Source organism: Neoarius graeffei, chromosome 15 (genome assembly GCF_027579695.1).
Source record: "Neoarius graeffei isolate fNeoGra1 chromosome 15, fNeoGra1.pri, whole genome shotgun sequence".
Lineage (NCBI taxonomy): Eukaryota > Metazoa > Chordata > Actinopteri > Siluriformes > Ariidae > Neoarius > Neoarius graeffei.
Window position 1 is genome coordinate 55714712 of NC_083583.1, and position 11247 is coordinate 55725958.

The 11247-nt window shown below is 42.3% G+C and overlaps 1 protein-coding gene across 2 annotated transcripts in view; it reads right to left on the reverse strand.

The window, feature by feature from the left end:
- The window catches only part of palm1a (paralemmin 1a), a 69747-nt gene extending 66798 nt beyond the window's left edge, over positions 1–2949 (reverse strand). For both annotated transcript variants that reach the window (XM_060941670.1, XM_060941669.1), the window contains exon 1: positions 2667–2949. The gene's annotated coding sequence lies outside the window, so the exon portion shown is untranslated. The remainder of the gene's footprint in view (positions 1–2666) is intronic.
- Between the last annotated feature and the right edge of the window lie 8298 nt (positions 2950–11247).

Below are 11247 nucleotides of genomic sequence, written 5' to 3' on the forward strand. Positions count from 1 at the left end.
AAACTCCGCACAGAAAGGCCCTCGCCGGCCACGGGGCTCAAACCCGGACCTTCTTGCTGTGAGGTGACAGCGCTAACCACTACACCACCGTGCCGCCGCATGACTATATAAAAACTGTGAAAACACACTTACTTTGCGAAGTATTGAGTTACGTTGCCAATACATTACTGAGCCTTATTTCCTTGTTTGGTTTCCTGATCCCTGATTTCCTGTTTCTCGTCTTTGATTCTGCCAAGTCTACGATAACCTGTTTGCTGGACCTACTGCCCGTTTCACTGTTTCACGATTTTGCCTGCCATTCTGGATTGTTTACCTGTCTTCACTTGTATTAATAAACACACCTTCTGCACTTACATCCATCTCCCAACCATCTCTGACAGAATACTTTACATTCCCTGACAAAGAGAATGGAAATTCACCTGTTCATACATCATGTTCAGGAACAAACTAATGTTAATGATGCTAAAACAGCCACCGTCAAATGGTGCGGTTGGAGTCTTGTTCTTGGGCTTGACTCGGACTCGACTTGAAATTTTTTTAATAACTTGGACTTGACTCGGACTTGAACACTGGAGACTCGAGACTGGACTCGGACTCGAGGTTTAGTGACTCAACTACAACACTGCCTCCTGAAGTCTTTTATCTCTCAGAAAATAATGAAATGATGGACTACTCATCTCATCTCATTATCTCTAGCCGCTTTATCCTGTTCTACAGGGTCGCAGGCAAGCTGGAGCCTATCCCAGCTGACTACGGGCAAAAGGCAGGGTACACCCTGGACAAGTCGCCAGGTCATCACAGGATGATGGACTACTCATCTCATCTCATTATCTCTAGCCGCTTTATCCTGTTCTACAGGGTCGCAGGCAAGCTGGAGCCTATCCCAGCTGACTACGGGTGAAAGGCGGGGTACACCCTGGACAAGTCGCCAGGTCATCACAGGATGATGGACTAATATCAGTTGAATTGTTATTGCAGCCATAAGCTGCGCAACAATGTACCATTGAGTTATATCTCAGATTTTGTAGTTCATGAATACAGATAATCCATACAAACATATGAGGCGTGTAGGCGTTTGTTCACCCCTTTCACACTACATGACCACAGCACTACAGTGGAGCCGAGGAGGTCTACCGGTGTTATCTTAACCAGCTTCATGAGGTCGTCACCTGGAAAGCTTTTCAATTAACAGGTGTGCCTCATCAAAAGTTAATTAGTGGGATTTCTTGCCTTCTTAATGTGTTTGAGATCAAACAGTAAATAGTAAATAATAATAATAATAATAATAATAATAATAATACAGTAAATAGCCCTATTCCACCACTGTAATAATCCATATTATGTCAAGAACCACTCAATTAAGTAAAAAGAAACAACATCCATCATTACTTTTAAGACATGAAGTGACTTTTAATTTATAAAAATAAAGAAAAATCACTGAATTTGAATGTATGCCCAAACTTTTGACTGGTAATGTACATGGTCCCTTGGTGAGACTGCAGAAGCCTGAAGAGAAAACGAGACTAATATCGTCGATGAGAGACCGAGGGAGTGTCTCTCTGTGTAAAAGGCCAAGCACTTCAACCCCTTCACCCTCAAACAGTTGCTTCAGGAATCTGAGCAAAAAGCCCTGCCCATATCAGATAGCACATGCCTCGCCATTAGCAATGGGAACATTCAATGTTCTGTCTGATATCCCGGCTACTTATCTGGAGGGTCACAGTTATTCAGCCAACAATAGACCACACAGATCATGTGCAGGTTGTGAAATGCATGTTGCGTTTCTCTTTATGGATGTTCAGTCTATGGACTATTCATAAGACACTGTCAGTCTGTGCAGCACGCCGTAAGTTTCATCAACAAAACACTCCATTACGTTGTATAAATTCACCAATATCAAGTTAATCCTGGTGCAGACAAGGCAGAATTGTACACAGTAAAATCTGCATGTTAACAGTCAACAACACAGTATAGAGATCAGACTCATGGATGCATGCATGGATGGATGGATGGATGGATGGATGATCATGATGAGACACCTTGCATCCTGAAACCTGTTCATTCCCCAGCATACTCGTTCAGACATGCGCATGTGTGGATTGCATACATTAAGGCTCGTGCACCGTTATTCCAGCCTACACATTAATGCACCGCAAAAAATAATGCTGGTAAAAAATAACAATGCCGCATTTGGTCAGTATGTCCTATAGGCCATGTTTGTGTAGGATGCACAACATTTAGGAGAACATGCATGCGTGCATTTTAATCCAGAAGGCCAATATATAACACATTTTATAGAATAAAAACCTTTCTTTTTTGTTTTGTTTTCTTTTTTTATTATTATTATGAGGCCCTGTAGCTGCGTGTAATGTGTGTGCGCATCTGCATGACCGCATCTGGACGCTCTTTTTTCAGCCTGGACAATCCTAACCACTGATGCGTTCAAATAAGACAGCTGTTGTGGGTTTTTATCCCCCCACATTAATAACTATCAGATAACCTGCATTAACACGCGCGCGAGCTGCCACAGCTGGAAGGCATCAGGGATGAGAGGAGAAAGCGCTGTGTGCAGGTGTGGCATCAGGAAGGAAACTCGCTAGAAGGGCCAAAGACAGGATGTGCACACGCAAAGGAAATAATAATTAAAAAAAATAAAACAGACTTACTCGACAATGTCAGAAAATCGTGCCCAGGTCCTGTCCGCGTGTGACTGTGGCTTTACTGATGCGGGTTCTTCTGTTTCCTTTATGGAAACGCGCTACGACATCAATGTGCTCCTCGGTCTCCTCTGTGTCTCCTCAGTAGGCTGTGCTGCACTGACACAGCAGCCTGATCAGATCCTCCTCACGATCTCAACACAACACAGCCGAAATGAGATGAGTCCGTGTCCAGCACTCCTCATTGCCTTGTCCAGTTTGTCCTGTCCCCTTTTGTCGGGGTGTGAGGACTTCAGGGTGGATGGATTTTCAGGCTATTTTCATCCGCCCAGGTGATGAAAAGAGAGATTCAGCTTTACCGCCCTCTCGTGGAGGTGGAAAGGGTTTCGGAGGAGAGACATTTATTCTCATTCTGTTTCAAAACAGTGGATGCTGTAGGATAAGAAACCATGATGCAGCTGATCGAGCAATCCTTGATCCATCTTTATATAACCCAACTATACATAACCCAGCCATACATAACCCAACTATACATAACCCAGCCGTACATAACCCAGCCATACATAACCCAACTATACATAACCCAACTATACATAACCCAGCCGTACATAACCCAGCCATACATAACCCAACTATACATAACCCAACTATACATAACCCAGCCGTACATAACCCAGCCATACATAACCCAACTATACATAACCCAACTATACATAACCCAGCCGTACATAACCCAGCCATACATAACTCAACTATACATAACCCAGCCGTACATAACCCAGCCACATATAACCCAACTATACATAACCCAACTATACATAACCCAGCCGTACATAACCCAGCCATACATAACCCAACTATACATAACCCAACTATACATAACCCAGCCATACATAACCCAACTATACATAACCCAACTATACATAACCCAGCCGTACATAACCCAGCCATACATAACTCAACTATACATAACCCAGCCGTACATAACCCAGCCACATATAAACCAACTATACATAACCCAACTATACATAACCCAGCCGTACATAACCCAGCCATACATAACCCAACTATACATAACCCAACTATACATAACCCAGCCATACATAACCCAACTATACATAACCCAACTATACATAACCCAGCCGTACATAACCCAGCCATACATAACCCAACTATACATAACCCAGCCATACATAACCCAGCCATACATAACTCAACTATACATAACCCAGCCGTACATAACCCAGCCACATATAACCCAACTATACATAACCCAACTGTACATAACCCAGCCGTACATAACCCAGCCATACATAACCCAACTATACATAACCCAACTATACATAACCCAGCCATACATAACCCAACTATACATAACCCAACTATACATAACCCAGCCATACATAACCCAGCTATACATAACCCAACTATACATAACCCAGCTATACATAACCCAGCCATACATAACCCAGCCATACATAACCCAGCCATACATAACCCAGCCATACATAACCCAACTATACATAACCCAACTATACATAACCCAGCCGTACATAACCCAGCCATACATAACCCAACTATACATAACCCAACTATACATAACCCAGCCGTACATAACCCAGCCATACATAACCCAGCCATACATAACCCAACTATACATAACCCAACTATACATAACCCAGCCATACATAACCCAACTATACATAACCCAACTATACATAACCCAGCCGTACATAACCCAGCCATACATAACCCAACTATACATAACCCAACTATACATAACCCAGCCGTACATAACTCAACTATACATAACCCAGCCGTACATAACCCAGCCACATATAACCCAACTATACATAACCCAACTATACATAACCCAGCCGTACATAACCCAGCCATACATAACCCAACTATACATAACCCAACTATACATAACCCAGCCATACATAACCCAACTATACATAACCCAGCCGTACATAACCCAGCCATACATAACCCAACTATACATAACCCAGCCATACATAACCCAGCCATACATAACTCAACTATACATAACCCAGCCGTACATAACCCAGCCACATATAACCCAACTATACATAACCCAACTATACATAACCCAGCCGTACATAACCCAGCCATACATAACCCAACTATACATAACCCAACTATACATAACCCAGCCATACATAACCCAACTATACATAACCCAACTATACATAACCCAGCCATACATAACCCAGGTATACATAACCCAACTATACATAACCCAACTATACATAACCCAGCCATACATAACCCAGCCATACATAACCCAGCCATACATAACCCAGCCATACATAACCCAGCCGTACATAATCCAGCCATACATAACCCAACTATACATAACCCAACTATACATAACCCAGCCATACATAACCCAGACGTACATAACCCAACTATACATAACCCAGCCGTACATAACCCAGCCATACATAACCCAACTATACATAACCCAGCCAGACATAACCCAGCCATACATAACCCAGCCATACATAACCCAACTATGCATAACCCAGCCGTACATAACCCAACTATACATAACCCAGCCATACATAACCCAACTATACATAACCCAGCCGTACATAACCCAACTATACATAACCCAGCCATACATAACCCAGCCATACATAACCCAACTATACATTACCCAGCCGTACATAATCCAGCCATACATAACCCAACTATACATAACCCAACTATACATAACCCAGCCATACATAACCCAGCTATACATAACCCAACTATACATAACCCAGACGTACATAACCCAACTATACATAACCCAGCTGTACATAACCCAGCCATACATAACCCAACTATACATAACCCAGCCAGACATAACCCAGCCATACATAACCCAGCTATACATAACCCAACTATACATAACCCAGCCATACATAACCCAGCCATACATAACTCAACTATACATAACCCAGCCGTACATAACCCAGCCACATATAACCCAACTATACATAACCCAACTATACATAACCCAGCCGTACATAACCCAGCCATACATAACCCAACTATACATAACCCAACTATACATAACCCAGCCATACATAACCCAACTATACATAACCCAACTATACATAACCCAGCCATACATAACCCAACTATACATAACCCAGCCGTACATAACCCAACTATACATAACCCAGCCATACATAACCCAACTATACATAACCCAGCCGTACATAACCCAGCCATACGCAACCCAGCCATACATAACTCAACTATACATAACCCAGCCGTACATAACCCAACTATACATAACCCAGCCATACATAACCCAGCCATACGCAACCCAGCCATACATAACCCAACTATACATAACCCAGCCGTACATAACCCAACTATACATAACCCAGCCATACATAACCCAGCCATACATAACCCAACTATACATAACCCAGCCGTACATAACCCAACTATACATAACCCAACTATACATAACCCAGCCATACATAACCCAGCCATACATAACCCAACTATACATAACCCAGCCATACATAACCCAGCCATACATAACCCAACTATACATAACCCAGCCATACATAACCCAACTATACATAACCCAGCCGTACATAACCCAACTATACATAACCCAACTATACATAACCCAGCCATACATAACCCAGCCATACATAACCCAACTATACATAACCCAGCCGTACATAACCCAACTATACATAACCCAGCCATACATAACCCAGCCATACGCAACCCAGCCATACATAACCCAACTATACATAACCCAGCCGTACATAACCCAACTATACATAACCCAGCCATACATAACCCAGCCATACATAACCCAACTATACATAACCCAGCCGTACATAACCCAACTATACATAACCCAACTATACATAACCCAGCCATACATAACCCAACTATACATAACCCAGCCATACATAACCCAGCCATACATAACCCAACTATACATAACCCAACTATACATAACCCAGCCGTACATAACCCAGCCGTATATAACCCAACTATACATAACCCAGCCATATATAACCCAACTATACAGACATAACCCAGCCAGACATAACCCAACTATACATAACCCAGCCATACATAACCCAGCTATACATAACCCAGGTATACATAACCCAGCCATATATAACCCAACTATACATAACCCAGCCATATATAACCCAGCCACACATAACCCAGCTATACATAACCCAGCCATATACAACCCAGCTACAAATAACGCACCTACACATAACTCAGCCATACATGATCACACCATTCATAACCCAGCCATACATGAAGAAGATTCATCTCATCTCATTATCTCTAGCCGCTTCATCCTTCTACAGGGTCGCAGGCAAGCTGAAGCCTATCCAAGCTGACGACGGCCGAAAGGCGGGGTACACCCTGGACAAGTCGCCAGGTCATCACAGGGCTACATGAAGAAGATTTTATATATATATGACCCATCTATACTTAAGTCAGCTATACATAATCAGGCTATACATAACTTAGTTCTAAATAAATGAATAAACTCCATCTACTGTATACCTAACCCTGCTATACCTAACCCCGCTATATGGTCAACCTGTACAGTGTCTTGCAAAAGTATTCATACCCCTTGGTGTTTGTCCTGTTTTGTCGCATTAGAAGCTGGGATTAAAATTAATTTTTGGAGGGTCAGCACCATTTGCTTTACACAACATGCCTACCACTTTAAAGGTGCACATTGTTATTTTATTGTGACACAAACAATAATTAAGATGAAAAAAACAGAAATCTGGAGTGTGCATAGGTATTCACCCCTTTTCATATGAAACCCCTAAATCAGAGCTGGTCCAACCAATTCACTTCATAACTCACGTAATTAGTTGATTAGGATCCAACTATGTGCAATCAAAGTGTCACAAGATCTGTCACATTATGTCTGTATAAATCAACCTGTTCTGGAAGGACCCTGACTCTGCAACACTACTAAGCAAGCAACATGAAAACCAAGGAACCTCCAAACAGGTCAGAGACAAAGTTGTGGAGAACTATAGATCAGGGTTGGTTTATAAAAAATATCCCAAACTTTGAATATCCCATGGAGCACCATTAAATCCATTATAGCAAAATGGAAAGAATATGGCATGACTACAAACCTGACAAGAGAAGGCCGCCCACCAAAACTCACAGACCGGGCAAGGAGGGCATTAATCAGAGATGCAACAAAGACACCAAAGATAACATTGAAGGAGCTGCAAAGATCCACAGCAGAGATGGGAGTACTATCTGTCCATAGGACCATTTTAAGCCGTACACTCCACAGAGTAGGGCTTTATGGAAGAGTGGCCAGAAAAAAAGTCATTGCTTAAGAAAACATGTTTGGAGTTTGCCCAACAGCATGTGGCAGACTCCCCAAACACATGGAAGAAGATTCTCTGGTCAAATGAGACTAAAATTGAACTTTTTGACCATCATGGGAAATGCCACATGTGGTACAAACCCAACACCCTGAGAACACCATTCCTACAGTGAAGCATGGTGGTGGCAGCATCATGCTGTGGGGATATTTTTCATCTGCAGGGACAGAAAAGCTGGTCAGGACTGAAGGAAAGATGGATGGCATGAAATACAGGGCAATTCTGGAGGAAAACCTATTTGAGTCAGCCAGAGGTTTAAGACTGGGACAAAGGTTCACATTCCAGCAGGACAATGACCCTAAACATACTGCTAAAGCTACACTAGAATGGTTTAAAGGGAAACATTTAAATGTCTTGGAATGGCCTAGTCAAAGCCCAGACCTCAATCCACTTGAGAATCTGTGGCATAACTTGAAGATTGCTGGACACCAACACAACCCATCTAACTTGAAGGAGTTGGAGCAGTTTTGCCTTGAGGAATGGGCAAAAATCCCAGTGGCTAGATGTGCTAAGCTATACCCCAAGAGACATACCCAAGAGACTTTCAGCTGGAATTGCAGCAAAAGGTGGCTCTACAAAGTATTGACTTTGGGGGTTGAATGCCTATGCACACTCCAGATTTCTGTTTTTTTCATCTTAATTATTGTTCGTGTCACAATAAAACAAGTTTGCACCTTTAAAGTGGTAGGCATGTTGTGTAAATCAAATGGTGCTAACCCTCCAAAAATTCATTTTAATTCCAGCTTGTAATGTGACAAAACAGGACAAACACCAAGGGGGATGAATACATTTGCAAGACACTGTACATCATGTTTAAGAGTTTCCCCTTCAGGACAAACCAGTAAAGAACTCATAAGGGCAAGTCCTTATTGTCAAACAGGCTGATTTTAAACCAGGGTTAAGTGAAGCAGTCAGTCACCATAAAATCTTGTGTGCGTACTTCGCCACCTAGTGGCATGTCTATAGAAGTACATCAGTAAGAAAAGGAAGGACTTGCTTTCGGGCTATTTTTGAACTGATAGACGGTGCTATATGCGTTTTGTCCTTGCCTTACCTTTCCAAAGATTTTTTTCACTGTTTGAGGACAAACATCCTAAAGGGAGGCTCAGTGGAACCATTGTTAAAAAGGAAAACCTCTCTCCCAGTGTTCTACTTAAGCATAGTGGATCAGTGGTTAAGTGATGGGCTACAAGTAGAAGATTATGAGTTCAAATCCCAGTGCTACCATAGACAGGTCTTGAAACAAGACCTTTAAACCTAGTTATAAGGGTTCTTTTTAATTACTAAAAGTATGAGGTATATGAGCAAATTTAAATGTCCCCCTGAAAACCATCTGTCCATTATCTGTAACTGCTTATCCTGTGCAGGGTCGCAGGCAAGCTGGAGCCTATCCCAGCTGACTACAGGCGAAAGGCGGGGTACACCCTGGACAAGTCGCCGGGTTATCGCAGGGCTGGCACATAGACACAGACAACCATTCACACTCACTATCACACCTACGGTCAATTTAGGGTCACCAGTTAACCTAACCTGCATGTCTTTGGACTGTGGGGGAAACCAGAGCACCCGGAGGAAACCCACGCGGACACGGGGAGAACATGCAAACTCCGCACAGAAAGGCCCTCGCCGGCCCCGGGGCTCGAACCCAGGACCTTCTTGCTGTGACCCCCCTGAAAACCTCTAAGGCTAATAGGTTTAACATTTTTCCACTAATGCAGTCTGTTGATGTCGTATGTATCCAGCTCTTACAGGGAACTATTGATCTTAGCACTACTATTTTTCTAAACTACTACTTTTATTCTAAACAGGACACACAGAATTAATAACTCTACACACAGCACCAACAGCATTAAATTAACACCCACAGTACTGTATTAACACCTACAGGGTAATCTGCAGTGTTGAACAAACATCATCAGTGCTGAACCAGCCCTCACAGCCCTCCATTATTGCATATCTTTGAGTGGCAAAAGTATGTGAACCTCTAGGATTAGCAGTTCATTTGAAGGTGAAATTAGAGTCAGGTGTTTTCAATCAATGGGATGACAATCAGGTGTATATTGTCAGGAAAAGTAGATTGAGATTTTGGAGCAACCTTCAAGACGACATCTTTTCCATGGATATTTCAACAAGACAATATGAAACCACATTCTGCACACGTTACAAAGGCATGGCTATGGAAGAAGAGGGTGCCTGTCCCCTCTGTCCCCAATAGAGAATGTGTGGAGAATTTTGAAATGAAAAATATGACAACAATGGCCCCATACTGTTGTACACCTTAAGACGTGTTTGCAGGAAGAATGGGACAAAATAAATACAGTGGTGCTTGAATGTTTGTGAACCTTTTAGAATTTTCTATATTTCTGCATAAATATGACCTAAAACATCATTAGATTTTCACACAAGTCCTAAAAGTAGATAAAGAGAACCAAGTTAAACAAATGAGACAAAAATATTATACTTGGTCATTTATTTATTGAGGAAAATGATCCAATATTACATATCTGTGAGTGGCAAAAGTATGTGAACCTCGAGGATTAGCAGTTAATTTGAAGGTGAAATTAGAGTCAGGTGTTTTCAATCAATGGGATGACAATCAGGTGTGAGTGGGCACCCTGTTTTATTTAAAGAACAGGGATCTATCAAAGTCTGATTTTCACAGCACACGTTTGTGGAAGTGTATCATGGCACAAACAAAGGAGATTTCTGAGGACTTAAGAAAAAAGTGTTGCTGATGCTCATCAGGCTGGAAAAGGTTACAAAACCATCTCTAAAGAGTTTGGACTCCACCAATCCACAGTCAGACAGATTGTGTACAAATGAACGAAATTCAAGACCATTGTTACCCTCCCCAGGAGTGGTCGACCAACAAAGATCACTCCAAGAGCAAGGCATGTAATAGTCGGCGAGGTCACAAAGGACCCCAGGTTAACGTCTAAGCAACTGAAGGCCTCTCTCACATTGGCTAATGTTAATGTTCATGAGTCCACCATCAGGAGAACACTGAACAACAATGGTGTGCATGGCAGGGTTGCAAGGAGAAAGCCACTGTTCTCCAAAAAGAACATTGCTGCTCATCTCCAGTTTGCTAAAGATCATGTGGACAAGCCAGAAGGCTATTGGAAAAATGTTTTGTGGACAGATGAGACCAAAATAGAAGTTTT